The sequence below is a fragment of the Bombus huntii genome, chromosome 2 (genome assembly GCF_024542735.1).
Source record: "Bombus huntii isolate Logan2020A chromosome 2, iyBomHunt1.1, whole genome shotgun sequence".
Lineage (NCBI taxonomy): Eukaryota > Metazoa > Arthropoda > Insecta > Hymenoptera > Apidae > Bombus > Bombus huntii.
Window position 1 is genome coordinate 3,575,464 of NC_066239.1, and position 26,045 is coordinate 3,601,508.

Below are 26,045 nucleotides of genomic sequence, written 5' to 3' on the forward strand. Positions count from 1 at the left end.
GTAATACGTTATAACGTTATGCCATATAACGTAATGCGTTATAACGTAATACCATATAACGTAATACGTTGTAACTTTATACCATATAACATAAAACGTTATAACCTTATACCATATAACGTAATGCGTTATAAAGTAATACCATATAACGTAATATCACATAACGTTATACCATATAACATAATACGTTATAACGTAATACCATATAACGTAATACGTTGTAACGTTATATCATATAACGTAATACGTTATAACGTTATAGCATATAACGTAATACGTTATAACGTAATACCGTATAACGTAATACGTTATAACGTTATACCATATAACATAAAACGTTATAACACTATACCATATAACGTAATACGTTATAACGTAATACCGTATAACGTAATACGTTATAACGTTATACCATATAACGGAATACGTTATAACGTTATACCATATAACGGAATACGTTTTAACGTTATACCATATAACGTAATATCACATAACGTTATACCATATAACATAATACGTTATAACGTAATACCATATAACGTAATACGTTGTAACGTTATATCATATAACGTAATACGTTATAACGTTATAGCATATAACGTAATACGTTATTACGTAATACCGTATAACGTAATACGTTATAACGTTATACCATATAACGTAATACCGTATAACGTAATACGTTATAACGTTATACCATATAACGTAATACTTTATAACGTTATACCATATAACGTAATACGTTCTAACGTTTTACCATATAACGTAATACGTTGTAACGTTATACCATATAACGTAATACGTTATAACGTTATACCATATAACGTAATACGTTATAACGTAATACCGTATAACGTAATACGTTATAACGTTATACCACATAACATAAAACGTTATAACATTATACCATACAACGTTATGCGTTTTAAAGTAATACCATATAACGTAATATCACATAACGTTATACCATATAACATAATACGTTATAACGTTATACCATATAACATAAAACGTTATAACGTTATACCATATAACGTTATACCATATAACGTAATACTTTATGACGTTATACCATATAACGGAATACGTTTTAACGTTATACCATATAACGTAATATCACATAACGTTATACCATATAACGCAATACGTTCTAACGTTTTACCATATAACGTAATACGTTGTAACGTTATACCATATAACGTAATACGTTATAACGTTATACCATATAACACAATACGATATAACGTAATACCATTTAACGTAATACGTTATAACGTAATACCGTATAACGTAATTCGAAATAACGTTATACCATATAACGGAATACGTTATAACGTTATACCATATAACCGAATACGTTTTAACGTTATACCATATAACGTAATATCACATAACGTTGTACCATATAACATAATACGTTATAACGTAATACCATATAACGTAATACGTTATAACGTTATACCATATAACGTAATGCGTTATAACGTTATACCATATAACGTAATACGTTATAACGTTATACCATATAACGTAATACGTTATAACGTAATACCGTATAACGTAATTCGTTATAACGCTATACCATATAACGGAATACGTTATAACGTTATACCATATAACGGAATACGTTATAACGTAATACCGTATAACGTAATTCGTTATAACGCTATACCATATAACGGAATACGTTATAACGTTATACCATATAAAGGAATACGTTTTAACGTTATACCATATAACGTAATATCACATAACGTTGTACCATATAACATAATACGTTATAACGTAATACCATATAACGTAATATCACATAACGTTATACCATGTAACGTAATGCGTTATAAAGTAATACCATATAACGCAATGTCACATAACGTTATACCATATAACATAATACGTTATAACGTAATACCATATAACGTAATACGTTGTAACGTTATACCATATAACGTAATACGTTATAACGTTATACCATATAACGTAATGCGTTATAACGTTATACCATATAACGTAATACGTTATAACGTTATACCATATAACGTAATACGTTATAACGTAATACCGTATAACTTAATTCGTTATAACGTTATACCATATAACGGAATACGTTATAACGTTATACCATATAACGGAATACGTTTTAACGTTATACCATATAACGTAATATCACATAACGTTGTACCATATAACATAAAACGTTATAACGTAATACCATATAACGTAATATCACATAACGTTATACCATATAAAATAATACGTTATAACGTAATACCGTATAACGTAATACGTTCTAACGTTTTACCATATAACGTAATACGTTGTAACGTTATACCATATAACGTAATACGTTATAACGTAATACCGTATAACGTAATACGTTATAACATTATACCATATAACATAAAACGTTATAACGTTCTACCATATAACGTAATACGTTATAACGTTTTTCCATATAACGTAATACGTTGTAACGCTATACCATATAACGTAATACGTTATAACGTTATACCATATAACGTAATGCGTTATAACGTTATACCGTATAACGTAATACGTTATAACGTAATACCGTATAACGTAATACGTTATAACGTTATACCATATAACGTAATACGTTATAACGTTATACCATATAACGTAATACGTTATAACGTAATACCGTATAACGTAATACGTTATAACGTTATACCATATAACGGAATACGTTATAACGTTATACCATATAACGGAATACGTTTTAACGTTATACCATATAACGTAATATCACATAACGTTGTACCATATAACATAATACGTTATAACGTAATACCATATAACGTAATATCACATAACGTTATACCATATAGCATAATACGATATAACGTAATACCGTATAACGTAATACGTTGTAACGTTATACCATATAACGTAATACGTTATAACGTTATACCATATAACGTAATGCGTTATAACGTTATACCATATAACGTAATGCGTTATAACGCTATACCATATAACGTAATACCACATAACTTTATACCATATAACATAATACGTTATAACGTAATACCATATAACGTAATACGTTATAACGTTACACCATATAACGTAATACGTTATAACGTTATACCGTATAACGTAATACGTTATAAAGTAATACCGTATAACGTAATACGTTATAACGTTATACCGTATAACGTAACACGTTATAACGGTATACCGTATAACGTAATACGTTATAACGTTATACCATATAACGTAATACGTTACAACGTCATTCCGTATAACGTAGTACGTTATAACGCTATACCATATAACGTAATACCACATAACGTTATACCATATAACATAATACGCTATAACGTAATACCATATAACGTAATACGTTATAACGTTATACCATATAACGTAATACGTTATAACGTAGTACGATATAGCGTAATACGTTATAACGTTATACCATATAACGTAATATCACATAACGTTATACCATATAACATAATACGTTATAACGTAGTACCATATAACGTAATACGTTGTAACGTTATGCCATATAACGTAATACGTTATAACGTTATGCCATATAACGTAATGCGTTATAACGTAATACCATATAACGTAATACGTTGTAACTTTATACCATATAACATAAAAAGTTATAACCTTATACCATATAACGTAATGCGTTATAAAGTAATACCATATAACGTAATATCACATAACGTTATACCATATAACATAATACGTTATAACGTAATACCATATAACGTAATAGGTTGTAACGTTATATCATATAACGTAATACGTTATAACGTTATAGCATATAACGTAATACGTTATAACGTAATACCGTATAACGTAATACGTTATAACGTTATACCATATAACATAAAACGTTATAACATTATACCATATAACGTAATACGTTATAACGTAATACGGTATAACGTAATACGTTATAACGTTATACCATATAACGGAATACGTTATAACGTTATACCATATAACGGAATACGTTTTAACGTTATACCATATAACGTAATATCACATAACGTTATACCATATAACATAATACGTTATAACGTAATACCATATAACGTAATACGTTGTAACGTTATATCATATAACGTAATACGTTATAACGTTATAGCATATAACGTAATACGTTATAACGTAATACCGTATAACGTAATACGTTATAACGTTATACCATATAACGTAATACTTTATAACGTTATACCATATAACGTAATACGTACTAACGTTTTACCATATAACGTAATACGTTGTAACGTTATACCATATAACGTAATACGTTGTAACGTTATACCATATAACGTAATACGTTATAACGTAATACCGTATAACGTAATACGTTATAACGTTATACCATATAACATAAAACGTTATAACATTATACCATATAACGTTATGCGTTTTAAAGTAATACCATATAATGTAATATCACATAACGTTATACCATATAACATAATACGTTATAACGTTATACCATATAACATAAAACGTTATAACGTTATACCATATAACGTTATACCATATAACGTAATACTTTATGACGTTATACCATATAACGGAATACGTTTTAACGTTATACCATATAACGTAATATCACATAACGTTATACCATATAACGCAATACGTTCTAACGTTTTACCATATAACGTAATACGTTGTAACGTTATACCATATAACGCAATACGTTATAACGTTATACCATATAACACAATACGATATAACGTAATACCATTTAACGTAATACGTTATAACGTAATACCGTATAACGTAATTCGAAATAACGTTATACCATATAACGGAATACGTTATAACGTTATACCATATAACCGAATACGTTTTAACGTTATACCATATAACGTAATATCACATAACGTTGTACCATATAACATAATACGTTATAACGTAATACCATATAACGTAATACGTTATAACGTTATACCATATAACGTAATGCGTTATAACGTTATACCATATAACGTAATACGTTATAACGTAATACCGTATAACGTAATACGTTATAACGTTATACCATATAACGTAATACGTTATAACGTAATACCGTATAACGTAATTCGTTATAACGTTATACCATATAACGGAATACGTTATAACGTTATACCATATAACGTAATGCGTTATAACGTTATACCATATAACGTAATACGTTATAACGTAATACCGTATAACGTAATACGTTATAACGTTATACCATATAACGTAATACGTTATAACGTAATACCGTATAACGTAATTCGTTATAACGCTATACCATATAACGGAATACGTTATAACGTTATACCATATAACGGAATACGTTTTAACGTTATACCATATAACGTAATATCACATAACGTTGTACCATATAACATAATACGTTATAACGTAATACCATATAACGTAATATCACATAACGTTATACCATGTAACGTAATGCGTTATAAAGTAATACCATAAAACGTAATGTCACATAACGTTATACCATATAACATAATACGTTATAACGTAATACCATATAACGTAATACGTTGTAACGTTATACCATATAACGTAATACGTTATAACGTTATACCATATAACGTAATGCGTTATAACGTTATACCATATAACGTAATACGTTATAACGTAATACCGTATAACGTAATTCGTTATAACGTTATACCATGTAACGGAATACGTTATAACGTTATACCATATAACGTAATGCGTTATAACGTTATACCATATAACGTAATACGTTATAACGTAATACCGTATAACGTAATACGTTATAACGTTATACCATATAACGTAATACGTTATAACGTAATACCATATAACGTAATACCACATAACGTTATACCATATAACGTAATGCGTTATAAAGTAATACCATATAACGTAATGTCACATAACGTTATACCATATAACATAATACGTTATAACGTAATACCATATAACGTAATACGTTGTAACGCTATACCATATAACGTAATACGTTATAACGTTATACCATATAACGTAATGCGTTATAACGTTATACCGTATAACGTAATACGTTATAACGTAATACCGTATAACGTAATACGTTATAACGTTATACCATATAACGTAATACGTTATAACGTAATACCGTATAACTTAATTCGTTATAACGTTATACCATATAACGGAATACGTTATAACGTTATACCATATAACGGAATACGTTTTAACGTTATACCATATAACGTAATATCACATAACGTTGTACCATATAACATAATACGTTATAACGTAATACCATATAACGTAATATCACATAACGTTATACCATATAGCATAATACGTTATAACGTAATACCGTATAACGTAATACGTTAGAACGTTATACCATATAACGGAATACGTTATAACGTTATACCATATAACGTAATATCACATAACGTTGTACCATATAACATAAAACGTTATATCGTAATACCATATAAGGTAATATCACATAACGTTATACCATATAGCATAATACGTTATAACGTAATACCGTATAACGTAATACGTTAGAACGTTATACCATATAACGTAATACGTTGTAACGTTATACCATATAACGTAATACGTTATAACGTTATACCATATAACACAATACGATATAACGTAATACCATTTAACGTAATACGTTATAACGTAATACCGTATAACGTAATTCGAAATAACGTTATACCATATAACGGAATACGTTATAACGTTATACCATATAACCGAATACGTTTTAACGTTATACCATATAACGTAATATCACATAACGTTGTACCATATAACATAATACGTTATAACGTAATACCATATAACGTAATACGTTATAACGTTATACCATATAACGTAATGCGTTATAACGTTATACCATATAACGTAATACGTTATAACGTAATACCGTATAACGTAATACGTTATAACGTTATACTATATAACGTAATACGTTATAACGTAATACCGTATAACGTAATTCGTTATAACGTTATACCATATAACGGAATACGTTATAACGTTATACCATATAACGTAATGCGTTATAACGTTATACCATATAACGTAATACGTTATAACGTAATACCGTATAACGTAATACGTTATAACGTTATACCATATAACGTAATACGTTATAACGTAATACCGTATAACGTAATTCGTTATAACGCTATACCATATAACGGAATACGTTATAACGTTATACCATATAACGGAATACGTTTTAACGTTATACCATATAACGTAATATCACATAACGTTGTACCATATAACATAATACGTTATAACGTAATACCATATAACGTAATATCACATAACGTTATACCATGTAACGTAATGCGTTATAAAGTAATACCATATAACGTAATGTCACATAACGTTATACCATATAACATAATACGTTATAACGTAATACCATATAACGTAATACGTTGTAACGTTATACCATATAACGTAATACGTTATAACGTTATACCATATAACGTAATGCGTTATAACGTTATACCATATAACGTAATACGTTATAACGTAATACCGTATAACGTAATTCGTTATAACGTTATACCATATAACGGAATACGTTATAACGTTATACCATATAACGTAATGCGTTATAACGTTATACCATATAACGTAATACGTTATAACGTAATACCGTATAACGTAATACGTTATAACGTTATACCATATAACGTAATACGTTATAACGTAATACCATATAACGTAATACCACATAACGTTATACCATATAACGTAATGCGTTATAAAGTAATACCATATAACGTAATGTCACATAACGTTATACCATATAACATAATACGTTATAACGTAATACCATATAACGTAATACGTTGTAACGCTATACCATATAACGTAATACGTTATAACGTTATACCATATAACGTAATGCGTTATAACGTTATACCGTATAACGTAATACGTTATAACGTAATACCGTATAACGTAATACGTTATAACGTTATACCATATAACGTAATACGTTATAACGTAATACCGTATAACTTAATTCGTTATAACGTTATACCATATAACGGAATACGTTATAACGTTATACCATATAACGGAATACGTTTTAACGTTATACCATATAACGTAATATCACATAACGTTGTACCATATAACATAATACGTTATAACGTAATACCATATAACGTAATATCACATAACGTTATACCATATAGCATAATACGTTATAACGTAATACCGTATAACGTAATACGTTAGAACGTTATACCATATAACGGAATACGTTATAACGTTATACCATATAACGTAATATCACATAACGTTGTACCATATAACATAAAACGTTATATCGTAATACCATATAACGTAATATCACATAACGTTATACCATATAAAATAATACGTAATAACGTAATACCGTATAACGTAATACGTTCTAACGTTTTACCATATAACGTAATACGTTGTAACGTTATACCATATAACATAATACGTTATAACGTAATACCGTATAACGCAATACGTTATAACATTATACCATATAACATAAAACGTTATAACGTTCTACCATATAACGTAATACGTTATAACGTAATACCATATAGCGTAATACGTTATAACGTTATACCATATAACGTAATATCACATAACGTTATACCATATAACATAATACGTTATAACGTAATACCATATAACGTAATATCACATAACGTTATACCATATAACATAATACGTTATAACGTAATACCATATAACGTAATACGTTGTAACGTTATACCATATAACGTAATACGTTATAACGTTATACCATGTAACGTAATACGTTATGACGTTTTACGATATAACGTAATACGTTATAACGTTATAACATATAACGTAACACGTTATAACGCAATACCGTATAACGTAATACGTTTTAACGTTATACCATATAACGTAATACGTTAGAACGTTATACCATATAACGTAATACGTTATAACGTTATAACATATAACGTAATACGTTATAACGTAATACCGTATAACGTAATACGTTATAGCATTATACCATATAACATAAAACGTTATAACGTTCTACCATATAACGTAATACGTTATAACGTAATACCATATAGCGTAATACGTTATAACGTTATACCATATAACGTAATATCACATAACGTTATACCATATAACATAATACGTTATAACGTAATACCATATAACGTAATACGTTGTAACGTTATACCTTATAACGTAATACGTTATAACGTTATACCATGTAACGTAATACGTTATGACGTTTTACGATATAACGTAATACGTTATAACGTTATACCATATAACGTAACACGTTATAACGCAATACCGTATAACGTAATACGTTTTAACGTTATACCATTTAACGTAATATCACATAACGTTGTACCATATAACATAATACGTTATAACGTAATACCGTATAACGTAATACGTTGTAACGTTATACCATAAAACGTAATACGTTATAACGTTATACCATATAACGTAATGCGTTATAACGTTATACCATATAACGTAATGCGTTATAACGCTATACCATATAACGTAATACCACATAACGTTATACCATATAACATAATACGTTATAACGTTATACCATATAAGGGAATACGTTATAACGTTATACCATATAACGTAATACGTTATGACGTTTTACCATATAACGTAATACGTTATAAAGTTATACCATATAACGTAATACGTTATAACGTTATACCATATAACACAATACGTTATAACGTAATACCGTATAACGTAATACGTTATAACGTTATACCATATAACGTAATACGTTATAACGTAATACCGTATAACGTAATACGTTATAACGTTATACCGTATAACGGAATACGTTATAACGTTATACCATATAACGGAATACGTTTTAACGTTATACCATATAACGTAATATCACATAACGTTGTACCATATAACATAATACGTTATAACGTAGTACCATATAACGTAATATCACATAACGTTATAGCATATAACATAATACGTTATAACGTAATACCATATAACGTAATACGTTGTAACGTTATACCATATAACGTAATACGTTAGAACGTTATACCATATAACGTAATACGTTATAACGTTATACCGTATAACGTAATACGTTATAACGTAATACCGTATAACGTAATACGTTATAACATTATACCATATAACATAAAACGTTATAACGTTCTACCATATAACGTAATACGTTATAACGTAATACCATATAGCGTAATACGTTATAACGTTATACCATATAACGTAAGATCACATAACGTTATACCATATAACATAATACGTTATAACGTAATACCGTATAACGTAATACGTTATAACGTTATACCATATAACGGAATACGTTTTAACGTTATACCATATAACGTAATACGTTATAACGTTATACCATATAACGTAATACGTTATAACGTAATACCGTATAACGTAATACGTTATAACATTATACCATATAACATAAAACGTTATAACGTTCTACCATATAACGTAATACGTTATAACGTAATACCATATAGCGTAATACGTTATAACGTAATACCGTATAACGTAATACGTTATGACGTTTTACGATATAACGTAATACGTTATAACGTTATACCATATAACGTAACACGTTATAACGCAATACCGTATAACGTAATACCTTTTAACGTTATACCATATAAAGTAATATCACATAACGTTGTACCATATAACATAATACGTTATAACGTAATACCATATAACGTAATATCACATAACGTTATACCATATAGCATAATACGATATAACGTAATACCGTATAACGTAATACGTTGTAACGTTATACCATATAACGTAATACGTTATAACGTTATACCATATAACGTAATGCGTTATAACGTTATACCATATAACGTAATGCGTTATAACGCTATACCATATAACGTAATACCACATAACGTTATACCATATAACATAATACGTTATAACGTAATACCATATAACGTAATACGTTTTAACGTTATACCATATAACGTAATACGTTATGACGTATTACCATATAACGTAATACGTGATAACGTTATACCATATAACGTAATACGTTATAACGTTATTCCATGTAACGTAATACGTTATAACGTAATACCATATAACGTAATGCGTTATAACGCTATACCATACAACGTAATACCACATAACGTTATACCATGTAACATAATACCTTATAACGTAATACCATATAACGTAATACGTTGTAACGTTATACCATATAACGTAATACGTTATAACGTTATACCATATAACGTAATACGTTATAACGTTATACCATATAACGTAATACTTTATAACGTTATACCATATAACGTAATACGTTATAACGTTATACCATATAACGGAATACTTTATAACGTTATACCATATAACGTAATACGTTATAACGTTATACCATATAACGAAATACCACATAACGGTATACCATATGACATAAAACGTTATAACGTTATACCATATAACGTAATACGTTATGACGTTTTACCATATAACGTAATACGTTATAACGTTATACCATATAACGAAATATCACATAACGTTGTACCATATAACATAATACGTTATAACGTAATACCATATAACGTAATATCACATAACGTTATACCATATAACATAATACGTTATAACGTAATACCATATAACGTAATACGTTGTAACGTAATACCATATAACGTAATACGTTATAACGTTATACCATATAACACAATACGATATAACGTAATACCATTTAACGTAATACGTTATAACGTAATACCGTATAACGTAATTCGTTATAACGTTATACCATATAACGGAATACGTTATAACGTTATACCATTTAACCGAATACGTTTTAACGTTATACCATATAACGTAATATCACATAACGTTGTACCATATAACATAATACGTTATAACGTAATACCGTATAACGTAATTCGTTACAACGCTATACCATATAACGGAATACGTTATAACGTTATACCATATAACGGAATACGTTTTAACGTTATACAATATAACGTAATATCACATAACGTTGTACCATATAACATAATACGTTATAACGTAATACCATATAACGTAATATCACATAACGTTATACCATATAACGTAATGCGTTATAAAGTAATACCATATAACGTAATGTCACATAACGTTATACCATATAACATAATACGTTATAACGTAATACCATATAACGTAATACGTTGTAACGTTATACCATATAACGTAATACGTTACAACGTCATTCCGTATAACGTAGTACGTTATAACGCTATACCATATAACGTAATACCACATAACGTTATACCATATAACATAATACGTTATAACGTTACACCATATAACGTAATACGTTATAACTTTATACCGTATAACGTAATACGTTATAAAGTAATACCGTATAACGTAATACGTTATAACGTTATACCGTATAACGTAACACGTGATAACGTTATACCGTATAACGTAATACGTTATAACGTTATACCATATAACGTAATACGTTACAACGTCATTCCGTATAACGTAGTACGTTATAACGCTATACCATATAACGTAATACCACATAACGTTATACCATATAACATAATACGCTATAACGTAATACCATATAACGTAATACGTTATAACGTTATACCATATAACGTAATACCACATAACGTTATACCATATAACATAATACGCTATAACGTAATACCATATAACGTAATTCGTTATAACGTTATACCATATAACGTAATACGTTATAACGTAGTACGATATAGCGTAATACGTTATAACGTTATACCATATAACGTAATATCACATAACGTTATACCATATAACATAATACGTTATAACGTAGTACCATATAACGTAATACGTTATAACGTTATACCATATAACGGAATACGTTATAACGTTATACCATATAACGGAATACGTTTTAACGTTATACCATATAACGTAATATCACATAACGTTATACCATATAACATAATACGTTATAACGTAATACCATATAACGTAATACGTTGTAACGTTATACCATATAACGTAATGCGTTATAACGTTATACCGTATAACGTAATACGTTATAACGTAATACCGTATAACGTAATACGTTATAACGTTATACCATATAACGTAATACGTTATAGCATTATACCATATAACATAAAACGTTATAACGTTCTACCATATAACGTAATACGTTATAACGTAATACCATATAGCGTAATACGTTATAACGTTATACCATATAACGTAATATCACATAACGTTATACCATATAACATAATACGTTATAACGTAATACCATATAACGTAATACGTTGTAACGTTATACCTTATAACGTAATACGTTATAACGTTATACCATGTAACGTAATACGTTATGACGTTTTACGATATAACGTAATACGTTATAACGTTATACCATATAACGTAACACGTTATAACGCAATACCGTATAACGTAATACGTTTCAACGTTATACCATTTAACGTAATATCACATAACGTTGTACCATATAACATAATACGTTATAACGTAATACCATATAACGTAATATCACATAACGTTATACAATATAGCATAATACGATATAACGTAATACCGTATAACGTAATACGTTGTAACGTTATACCATATAACATAATACGTTATAACGTTATACCATATAACGGAATACGTTATAACGTTATACCATATAACGTAATACGTTGTAACGTTATACCATATAACATAAAACGTTATAACATTATACCATATAACGTTATGCGTTTTAAAGTAATACCATATAATGTAATATCACATAACGTTATACCATATAACATAATACGTTATAACGTTATACCATATAACATAAAACGTTATAACGTTATACCATATAACGTTATACCATATAACGTAATACTTTATGACGTTATACCATATAACGGAATACGTTTTAACGTTATACCATATAACGTAATATCACATAACGTTATACCATATAACGCAATACGTTCTAACGTTTTACCATATAACGTAATACGTTGTAACGTTATACCATATAACGTAATACGTTATAACGTTATACCATATAACACAATACGATATAACGTAATACCATTTAACGTAATACGTTATAACGTAATACCGTATAACGTAATTCGAAATAACGTTATACCATATAACGGAATACGTTATAACGTTATACCATATAACCGAATACGTTTTAACGTTATACCATATAACGTAATATCACATAACGTTGTACCATATAACATAATACGTTATAACGTAATACCATATAACGTAATACGTTATAACGTTATACCATATAACGTAATGCGTTATAACGTTATACCATATAACGTAATACGTTATAACGTAATACCGTATAACGTAATACGTTATAACGTTATACCATATAACGTAATACGTTATAACGTAATACCGTATAACGTAATTCGTTATAACGTTATACCATATAACGGAATACGTTATAACGTTATACCATATAACGTAATGCGTTATAACGTTATACCATATAACGTAATACGTTATAACGTAATACCGTATAACGTAATACGTTATAACGTTATACCATATAACGTAATACGTTATAACGTAATACCGTATAACGTAATTCGTTATAACGCTATACCATATAACGGAATACGTTATAACGTTATACCATATAACGGAATACGTTTTAACGTTATACCATATAACGTAATATCACATAACGTTGTACCATATAACATAATACGTTATAACGTAATACCATATAACGTAATATCACATAACGTTATACCATGTAACGTAATGCGTTATAAAGTAATACCATATAACGTAATGTCACATAACGTTATACCATATAACATAATACGTTATAACGTAATACCATATAACGTAATACGTTGTAACGTTATACCATATAACGTAATACGTTATAACGTTATACCATATAACGTAATGCGTTATAACGTTATACCATATAACGTAATACGTTATAACGTAATACCGTATAACGTAATTCGTTATAACGTTATACCATATAACGGAATACGTTATAACATTATACCATATAACGTAATGCGTTATAACGTTATACCATATAACGTAATACGTTATAACGTAATACCGTATAACGTAATACGTTATAACGTTATACCATATAACGTAATACGTTATAACGTAATACCATATAACGTAATACCACATAACGTTATACCATATAACGTAATGCGTTATAAAGTAATACCATATAACGTAATGTCACATAACGTTATACCATATAACATAATACGTTATAACGTAATACCATATAAAGTAATACGTTGTAACGCTATACCATATAACGTAATACGTTATAACGTTATACCATATAACGTAATGCGTTATAACGTTATACCGTATAACGTAATACGTTATAACGTAATACCGTATAACGTAATACGTTATAACGTTATACCATATAACGTAATACGTTATAACGTAATACCGTATAACTTAATTCGTTATAACGTTATACCATATAACGGAATACGTTATAACGTTATACCATATAACGGAATACGTTTTAACGTTATACCATATAACGTAATATCACATAACGTTGTACCATATAACATAATACGTTATAACGTAATACCATATAACGTAATATCACATAACGTTATACCATATAGCATAATACGTTATAACGTAATACCGTATAACGTAATACGTTAGAACGTTATACCATATAACGGAATACGTTATAACGTTATACCATATAACGTAATATCACATAACGTTGTACCATATAACATAAAACGTTATATCGTAATACCATATAACGTAATATCACATAACGTTATACCATATAAAATAATACGTAATAACGTAATACCGTATAACGTAATACGTTCTAACGTTTTACCATATAACGTAATACGTTGTAACGTTATACCATATAACATAATACGTTATAACGTAATACCGTATAACGCAATACGTTATAACATTATACCATATAACATAAAACGTTATAACGTTCTACCATATAACGTAATACGTTATAACGTAATACCATATAGCGTAATACGTTATAACGTTATACCATATAACGTAATATCACATAACGTTATACCATATAACATAATACGTTATAACGTAATACCATATAACGTAATATCACATAACGTTATACCATATAACATAATACGTTATAACGTAATACCATATAACGTAATACGTTGTAACGTTATACCATATAACGTAATACGTTATAACGTTATACCATGTAACGTAATACGTTATGACGTTTTACGATATAACGTAATACGTTATAACGTTATACCATATAACGTAACACGTTATAACGCAATACCGTATAACGTAATACGTTTTAACGTTATACCATATAACGTAATATCACATAACGTTGTACCATATAACATAATACGTTATAACGTAGTACCATATAACGTAATATCACATAACGTTATAGCATATTACATAATACGTTATAACGTAATGCCATATAACGTAATACGTTGTAACGTTATACCATATAACGTAATACGTTAGAACGTTATACCATATAACGTAATACGTTATAACGTAATACCATATAGCGTAATACGTTATAACGTTATACCATATAACGTAATATCACATAACGTTATACCATATAACATAATACGTTATAACGTAATACCATATAACGTAATACGTTGTAACGTTATACCTTATAACGTAATACGTTATAACGTTATACCATGTAACGTAATACGTTATGACGTTTTACGATATAACGTAATACGTTATAACGTTATACCATATAACGTAACACGTTATAACGCAATACCGTATAACGTAATACGTTTTAACGTTATACCATTTAACGTAATATCACATAACGTTGTACCATATAACATAATACGTTATAACGTAATACCATATAACGTAATATCACATAACGTTATACAATATAGCATAATACGATATAACGTAATACCGTATAACGTAATACGTTGTAACGTTATACCATAAAACGTAATACGTTATAACGTTATACCATATAACGTAATGCGTTATAACGTTATACCATATAACGTAATGCGTTATAACGCTATACCATATAACGTAATACCACATAACGTTATACCATATAACATAATACGTTATAACGTTATACCATATAACGGAATACGTTATAACGTTATACCATATAACGTAATACGTTATGACGTTTTACCATATAACGTAATACGTTATAAAGTTATACCATATAACGTAATACGTTATAACGTTATACCATATAACACAATACGTTATAACGTAATACCGTATAACGTAATACGTTATAACGTTATACCATATAACGTAATACGTTATAACGTAATACCGTATAACGTAATACGTTATAACGTTATACCGTATAACGGAATACGTTATAACGTTATACCGTATAACGGAATACGTTTTAACGTTATACCATATAACGTAATATCACATAACGTTGTACCATATAACATAATACGTTATAACGTAGTACCATATAACGTAATATCACATAACGTTATAGCATATAACATAATACGTTATAACGTAATACCATATAACGTAATACGTTGTAACGTTATACCATATAACGTAATACGTTAGAACGTTATACCATATAACGTAATACGTTATAACGTTATACCGTATAACGTAATCCGTTATAACGTAATACCGTATAACGTAATACGTTATAACATTATACCATATAACATAAAACGTTATAACGTTCTACCATATAACGTAATACGTTATAACGTAATACCATATAGCGTAATACGTTATAACGTTATACCATATAACGTAAGATCACATAACGTTATACCATATAACATAATACGTTATAACGTAATACCGTATAACGTAATACGTTATAACGTTATACCATATAACGGAATACGTTTTAACGTTATACCATATAACGTAATACGTTATAACGTAATACCGTATAACGTAATACGTTATAACATTATACCATATAACATAAAACGTTATAACGTTCTACCATATAACGTAATACGTTATAACGTAATACCATATAGCGTAATACGTTATAACGTTATACCATATAACGTAAGATCACATAACGTTATACCATATAACATAATACGTTATAACGTAATACCGTATAACGTAATACGTTATAACGTTATACCATATAACGGAATACGTTATAACGTTATACCATATAACGGAATACGTTTTAACGTTATACCATATAACGTAATATCACATAACGTTGTACCATATAACATAATACGTTATAACGTAGTACCATATAACGTAATATCACATAACGTTATAGCATATAACATAATACGTTATAACGTAATACCATATAACGTAATACGTTGTAACGTTATACCATATAACGCAATACGTTAGAACGTTATACCATATAACGTAATACGTTATAACGTTATACCATATAACGTAATACGTTATAACGTAATACCGTATAACGTAATACGTTATAACATTATACCATATAACATAAAACGTTATAACGTTCTACCATATAACGTAATACGTTATAACGTAATACCATATAGCGTAATACGTTATAACGTAATACCGTATAACGTAATACGTTATGACGTTTTACGATATAACGTAATACGTTATAACGTTATACCATATAACGTAACACGTTATAACGCAATACCGTATAACGTAATACGTTATAACGTTATACCATATAACGGAATACTTTATAACGTTATACCATATAACGTAATACGTTATAACGTTATACCATATAACGAAATACCACATAACGGTATACCATATGACATAAAACGTTATAACGTTATACCATATAACGTAATACGTTATGACGTTTTACCATATAACGTAATACGTTATAACGTTATACCATATAACGAAATATCACATAACGTTGTACCATATAACATAATACGTTATAACGTAATACCATATAACGTAATATCACATAACGTTATACCATATAACATAATACGTTATAACGTAATACCATATAACGTAATACGTTGTAACGTAATACCATATAACGTAATACGTTATAACGTTATACCATATAACACAATACGATATAACGTAATACCATTTAACGTAATACGTTATAACGTAATACCGTATAACGTAATTCGTTATAACGTTATACCATATAACGGAATACGTTATAACGTTATACCATTTAACCGAATACGTTTTAACGTTATACCATATAACGTAATATCACATAACGTTGTACCATATAACATAATACGTTATAACGTAATACCGTATAACGTAATTCGTTACAACGCTATACCATATAACGGAATACGTTATAACGTTATACCATATAACGGAATACGTTTTAACGTTATACAATATAACGTAATATCACATAACGTTGTACCATATAACATAATACGTTATAACGTAATACCATATAACGTAATATCACATAACGTTATACCATATAACGTAATGCGTTATAAAGTAATACCATATAACGTAATGTCACATAACGTTATACCATATAACATAATACGTTATAACGTAATACCATATAACGTAATACGTTGTAACGTTATACCATATAACGTAATACGTTACAACGTCATTCCGTATAACGTAGTACGTTATAACGCTATACCATATAACGTAATACCACATAACGTTATACCATATAACATAATACGCTATAACGTAATACCATATAACGTAATACGTTATAACGTTATACCATATAACGTAATACCACATAACGTTATACCATATAACATAATACGCTATAACGTAATACCATATAACGTAATTCGTTATAACGTTATACCATATAACGTAATACGTTATAACGTAGTACGATATAGCGTAATACGTTATAACGTTATACCATATAACGTAATATCACATAACGTTATACCATATAACATAATACGAAATAACGTAGTACCATATAACGTAATACGTTATAACGTTATACCATATAACGGAATACGTTATAACGTTATACCATATAACGGAATACGTTTTAACGTTATACCATATAACGTAATATCACATAACGTTATACCATATAACATAATACGTTATAACGTAATACCATATAACGTAATACGTTGTAACGTTATACCATATAACGTAATGCGTTATAACGTTATACCGTATAACGTAATACGTTATAACGTAATACCGTATAACGTAATACGTTATAACGTTATACCATATAACGTAATACGTTATAGCATTATACCATATAACATAAAACGTTATAACGTTCTACCATATAACGTAATACGTTATAACGTAATACCATATAGCGTAATACGTTATAACGTTATACCATATAACGTAATATCACATAACGTTATACCATATAACATAATACGTTATAACGTAATACCATATAACGTAATACGTTGTAACGTTATACCTTATAACGTAATACGTTATAACGTTATACCATGTAACGTAATACGTTATGACGTTTTACGATATAACGTAATACGTTATAACGTTATACCATATAACGTAACACGTTATAACGCAATACCGTATAACGTAATACGTTTCAACGTTATACCATTTAACGTAATATCACATAACGTTGTACCATATAACATAATACGTTATAACGTAATACCATATAACGTAATATCACATAACGTTATACAATATAGCATAATACGATATAACGTAATACCGTATAACGTAATACGTTGTAACGTTATACCATAAAACGTAATACGTTATAACGTTATACCATATAACGTAATGCGTTATAACGTTATACCATATAACGTAATGCGTTATAACGCTATACCATATAACGTAATACCACATAACGTTATACCATATAACATAATACGTTATAACGTTATACCATATAACGGAATACGTTATAACGTTATACCATATAACGTAATACGTTGTAACGTTATACCATATAACATAAAACGTTATAACATTATACCATATAACGTTATGCGTTTTAAAGTAATACCATATAATGTAATATCACATAACGTTATACCATATAACATAATACGTTATAACGTTATACCATATAACATAAAACGTTATAACGTTATACCATATAACGTTATACCATATAACGTAATACTTTATGACGTTATACCATATAACGGAATACGTTTTAACGTTATACCATATAACGTAATATCACATAACGTTATACCATATAACGCAATACGTTCTAACGTTTTACCATATAACGTAATACGTTGTAACGTTATACCATATAACGTAATACGTTATAACGTTATACCATATAACACAATACGATATAACGTAATACCATTTAACGTAATACGTTATAACGTAATACCGTATAACGTAATTCGAAATAACGTTATACCATATAACGGAATACGTTATAACGTTATACCATATAACCGAATACGTTTTAACGTTATACCATATAACGTAATATCACATAACGTTGTACCATATAACATAATACGTTATAACGTAATACCATATAACGTAATACGTTATAACGTTATACCATATAACGTAATGCGTTATAACGTTATACCATATAACGTAATACGTTATAGCGTAATACCGTATAACGTAATACGTTATAACGTTATACCATATAACGTAATACGTTATAACGTAATACCGTATAACGTAATTCGTTATAACGTTATACCATATAACGTAATGCGTTATAACGTTATACCATATAACGTAATACGTTATAACGTAATACCGTATAACGTAATACGTTATAACGTTATACCATATAACGTAATACGTTATAACGTAATACCGTATAACGTAATTCGTTATAACGCTATACCATATAACGGAATACGTTATAACGTTATACCATATAACGGAATACGTTTTAACGTTATACCATATAACGTAATATCACATAACGTTGTACCATATAACATAATACGTTATAACGTAATACCATATAACGTAATATCACATAACGTTATACCATGTAACGTAATGCGTTATAAAGTAATACCATATAACGTAATGTCACATAACGTTATACCATATAACATAATACGTTATAACGTAATACCATATAACGTAATACGTTGTAACGTTATACCATATAACGTAATACGTTATAACGTTATACCATATAACGTAATGCGTTATAACGTTATACCATATAACGTAATACGTTATAACGTAATACCGTATAACGTAATTCGTTATAACGTTATACCATATAACGGAATACGTTATAACATTATACCATATAACGTAATGCGTTATAACGTTATACCATATAACGTAATACGTTATAACGTAATACCGTATAACGTAATACGTTATAACGTTATACCATATAACGTAATACGTTATAACGTAATACCATATAACGTAATACCACATAACGTTATACCATATAACGTAATGCGTTATAAAGTAATACCATATAACGTAATGTCACATAACGTTATACCATATAACATAATACGTTATAACGTAATACCATATAACGTAATACGTTGTAACGCTATACCATATAACGTAATACGTTATAACGTTATACCATATAACGTAATGCGTTATAACGTTATACCGTATAACGTAATACGTTATAACGTAATACCGTATAACGTAATACGTTATAACGTTATACCATATAACGTAATACGTTATAACGTAATACCGTATAACTTAATTCGTTATAACGTTATACCATATAACGGAATACGTTATAACGTTATACCATATAACGGAATACGTTTTAACGTTATACCATATAACGTAATATCACATAACGTTGTACCATATAACATAATACGTTATAACGTAATACCATATAACGTAATATCACATAACGTTATACCATATAGCATAATACGTTATAACGTAATACCGTATAACGTAATACGTTAGAACGTTATACCATATAACGGAATACGTTATAACGTTATACCATATAACGTAATATCACATAACGTTGTACCATATAACATAAAACGTTATATCGTAATACCATATAACGTAATATCACATAACGTTATACCATATAAAATAATACGTAATAACGTAATACCGTATAACGTAATACGTTCTAACGTTTTACCATATAACGTAATACGTTGTAACGTTATACCATATAACATAATACGTTATAACGTAATACCGTATAACGCAATACGTTATAACATTATACCATATAACATAAAACGTTATAACGTTCTACCATATAACGTAATACGTTATAACGTAATACCATATAGCGTAATACGTTATAACGTTATACCATATAACGTAATATCACATAACGTTATACCATATAACATAATACGTTATAACGTAATACCATATAACGTAATATCACATAACGTTATACCATATAACATAATACGTTATAACGTAATACCATATAACGTAATACGTTGTAACGTTATACCATATAACGTAATACGTTATAACGTTATACCATGTAACGTAATACGTTATGACGTTTTACGATATAACGTAATACGTTATAACGTTATACCATATAACGTAACACGTTATAACGCAATACCGTATAACGTAATACGTTTTAACGTTATACCATATAACGTAATATCACATAACGTTGTACCATATAACATAATACGTTATAACGTAGTACCATATAACGTAATATCACATAACGTTATAGCATATTACATAATACGTTATAACGTAATGCCATATAACGTAATACGTTGTAACGTTATACCATATAACGTAATACGTTAGAACGTTATACCATATAACGTAATACGTTATAACGTTATACCATATAACGTAATACGTTATAACGTAATACCGTATAACGTAATACGTTATAGCATTATACCATATAACATAAAACGTTATAACGTTCTACCATATAACGTAATACGTTATAACGTAATACCATATAGCGTAATACGTTATAACGTTATACCATATAACGTAATATCACATAACGTTATACCATATAACATAATACGTTATAACGTAATACCATATAACGTAATACGTTGTAACGTTATACCTTATAACGTAATACGTTATAACGTTATACCATGTAACGTAATACGTTATGACGTTTTACGATATAACGTAATACGTTATAACGTTATACCATATAACGTAACACGTTATAACGCAATACCGTATAACGTAATACGTTTTAACGTTATACCATTTAACGTAATATCACATAACGTTGTACCATATAACATAATACGTTATAACGTAATACCATATAACGTAATATCACATAACGTTATACAATATAGCATAATACGATATAACGTAATACCGTATAACGTAATACGTTGTAACGTTATACCATAAAACGTAATACGTTATAACGTTATACCATATAACGTAATGCGTTATAACGTTATACCATATAACGTAATGCGTTATAACGCTATACCATATAACGTAATACCACATAACGTTATACCATATAACATAATACGTTATAACGTTATACCATATAACGGAATACGTTATAACGTTATACCATATAACGTAATACGTTATGACGTTTTACCATATAACGTAATACGTTATAAAGTTATACCATATAACGTAATACGTTATAACGTTATACCATATAACACAATACGTTATAACGTAATACCGTATAACGTAATACGTTATAACGTTATACCATATAACGTAATACGTTATAACGTAATACCGTATAACGTAATACGTTATAACGTTATACCGTATAACGGAATACCTTATAACGTTATACCGTATAACGGAATACGTTTTAACGTTATACCATATAACGTAATATCACATAACGTTGTACCATATAACATAATACGTTATAACGTAGTACCATATAACGTAATATCACATAACGTTATAGCATATAACATAATACGTTATAACGTAATACCATATAACGTAATACGTTGTAACGTTATACCATATAACGTAATACGTTAGAACGTTATACCATATAACGTAATACGTTATAACGTTATACCGTATAACGTAATACGTTATAACGTAATACCGTATAACGTAATACGTTATAACATTATACCATATAACATAAAACGTTATAACGTTCTACCATATAACGTAATACGTTATAACGTAATACCATATAGCGTAATACGTTATAACGTTATACCATATAACGTAAGATCACATAACGTTATACCATATAACATAATACGTTATAACGTAATACCGTATAACGTAATACGTTATAACGTTATACCATATAACGGAATACGTTTTAACGTTATACCATATAACGTAATACGTTATAACGTAATACCGTATAACGTAATACGTTATAACATTATACCATATAACATAAAACGTTATAACGTTCTACCATATAACGTAATACGTTATAACGTAATACCATATAGCGTAATACGTTATAACGTTATACCATATAACGTAAGATCACATAACGTTATACCATATAACATAATACGTTATAACGTAATACCGTATAACGTAATACGTTATAACGTTATACCATATAACGGAATACGTTATAACGTTATACCATATAACGGAATACGTTTTAACGTTATACCATATAACGTAATATCACATAACGTTGTACCATATAACATAATACGTTATAACGTAGTACCATATAACGTAATATCACATAACGTTATAGCATATAACATAATACGTTATAACGTAATACCATATAACGTAATACGTTGTAACGTTATACCATATAACGCAATACGTTAGAACGTTATACCATATAACGTAATACGTTATAACGTTATACCATATAACGTAATACGTTATAACGTAATACCGTATAACGTAATACGTTATAACATTATACCATATAACATAAAACGTTATAACGTTCTACCATATAACGTAATACGTTATAACGTAATACCATATAGCGTAATACGTTATAACGTAATACCGTATACCGTAATACGTTATGACGTTTTACGATATAACGTAATACGTTATAACGTTATACCATATAACGTAACACGTTATAACGCAATACCGTATAACGTAATACCTTTTAACGTTAT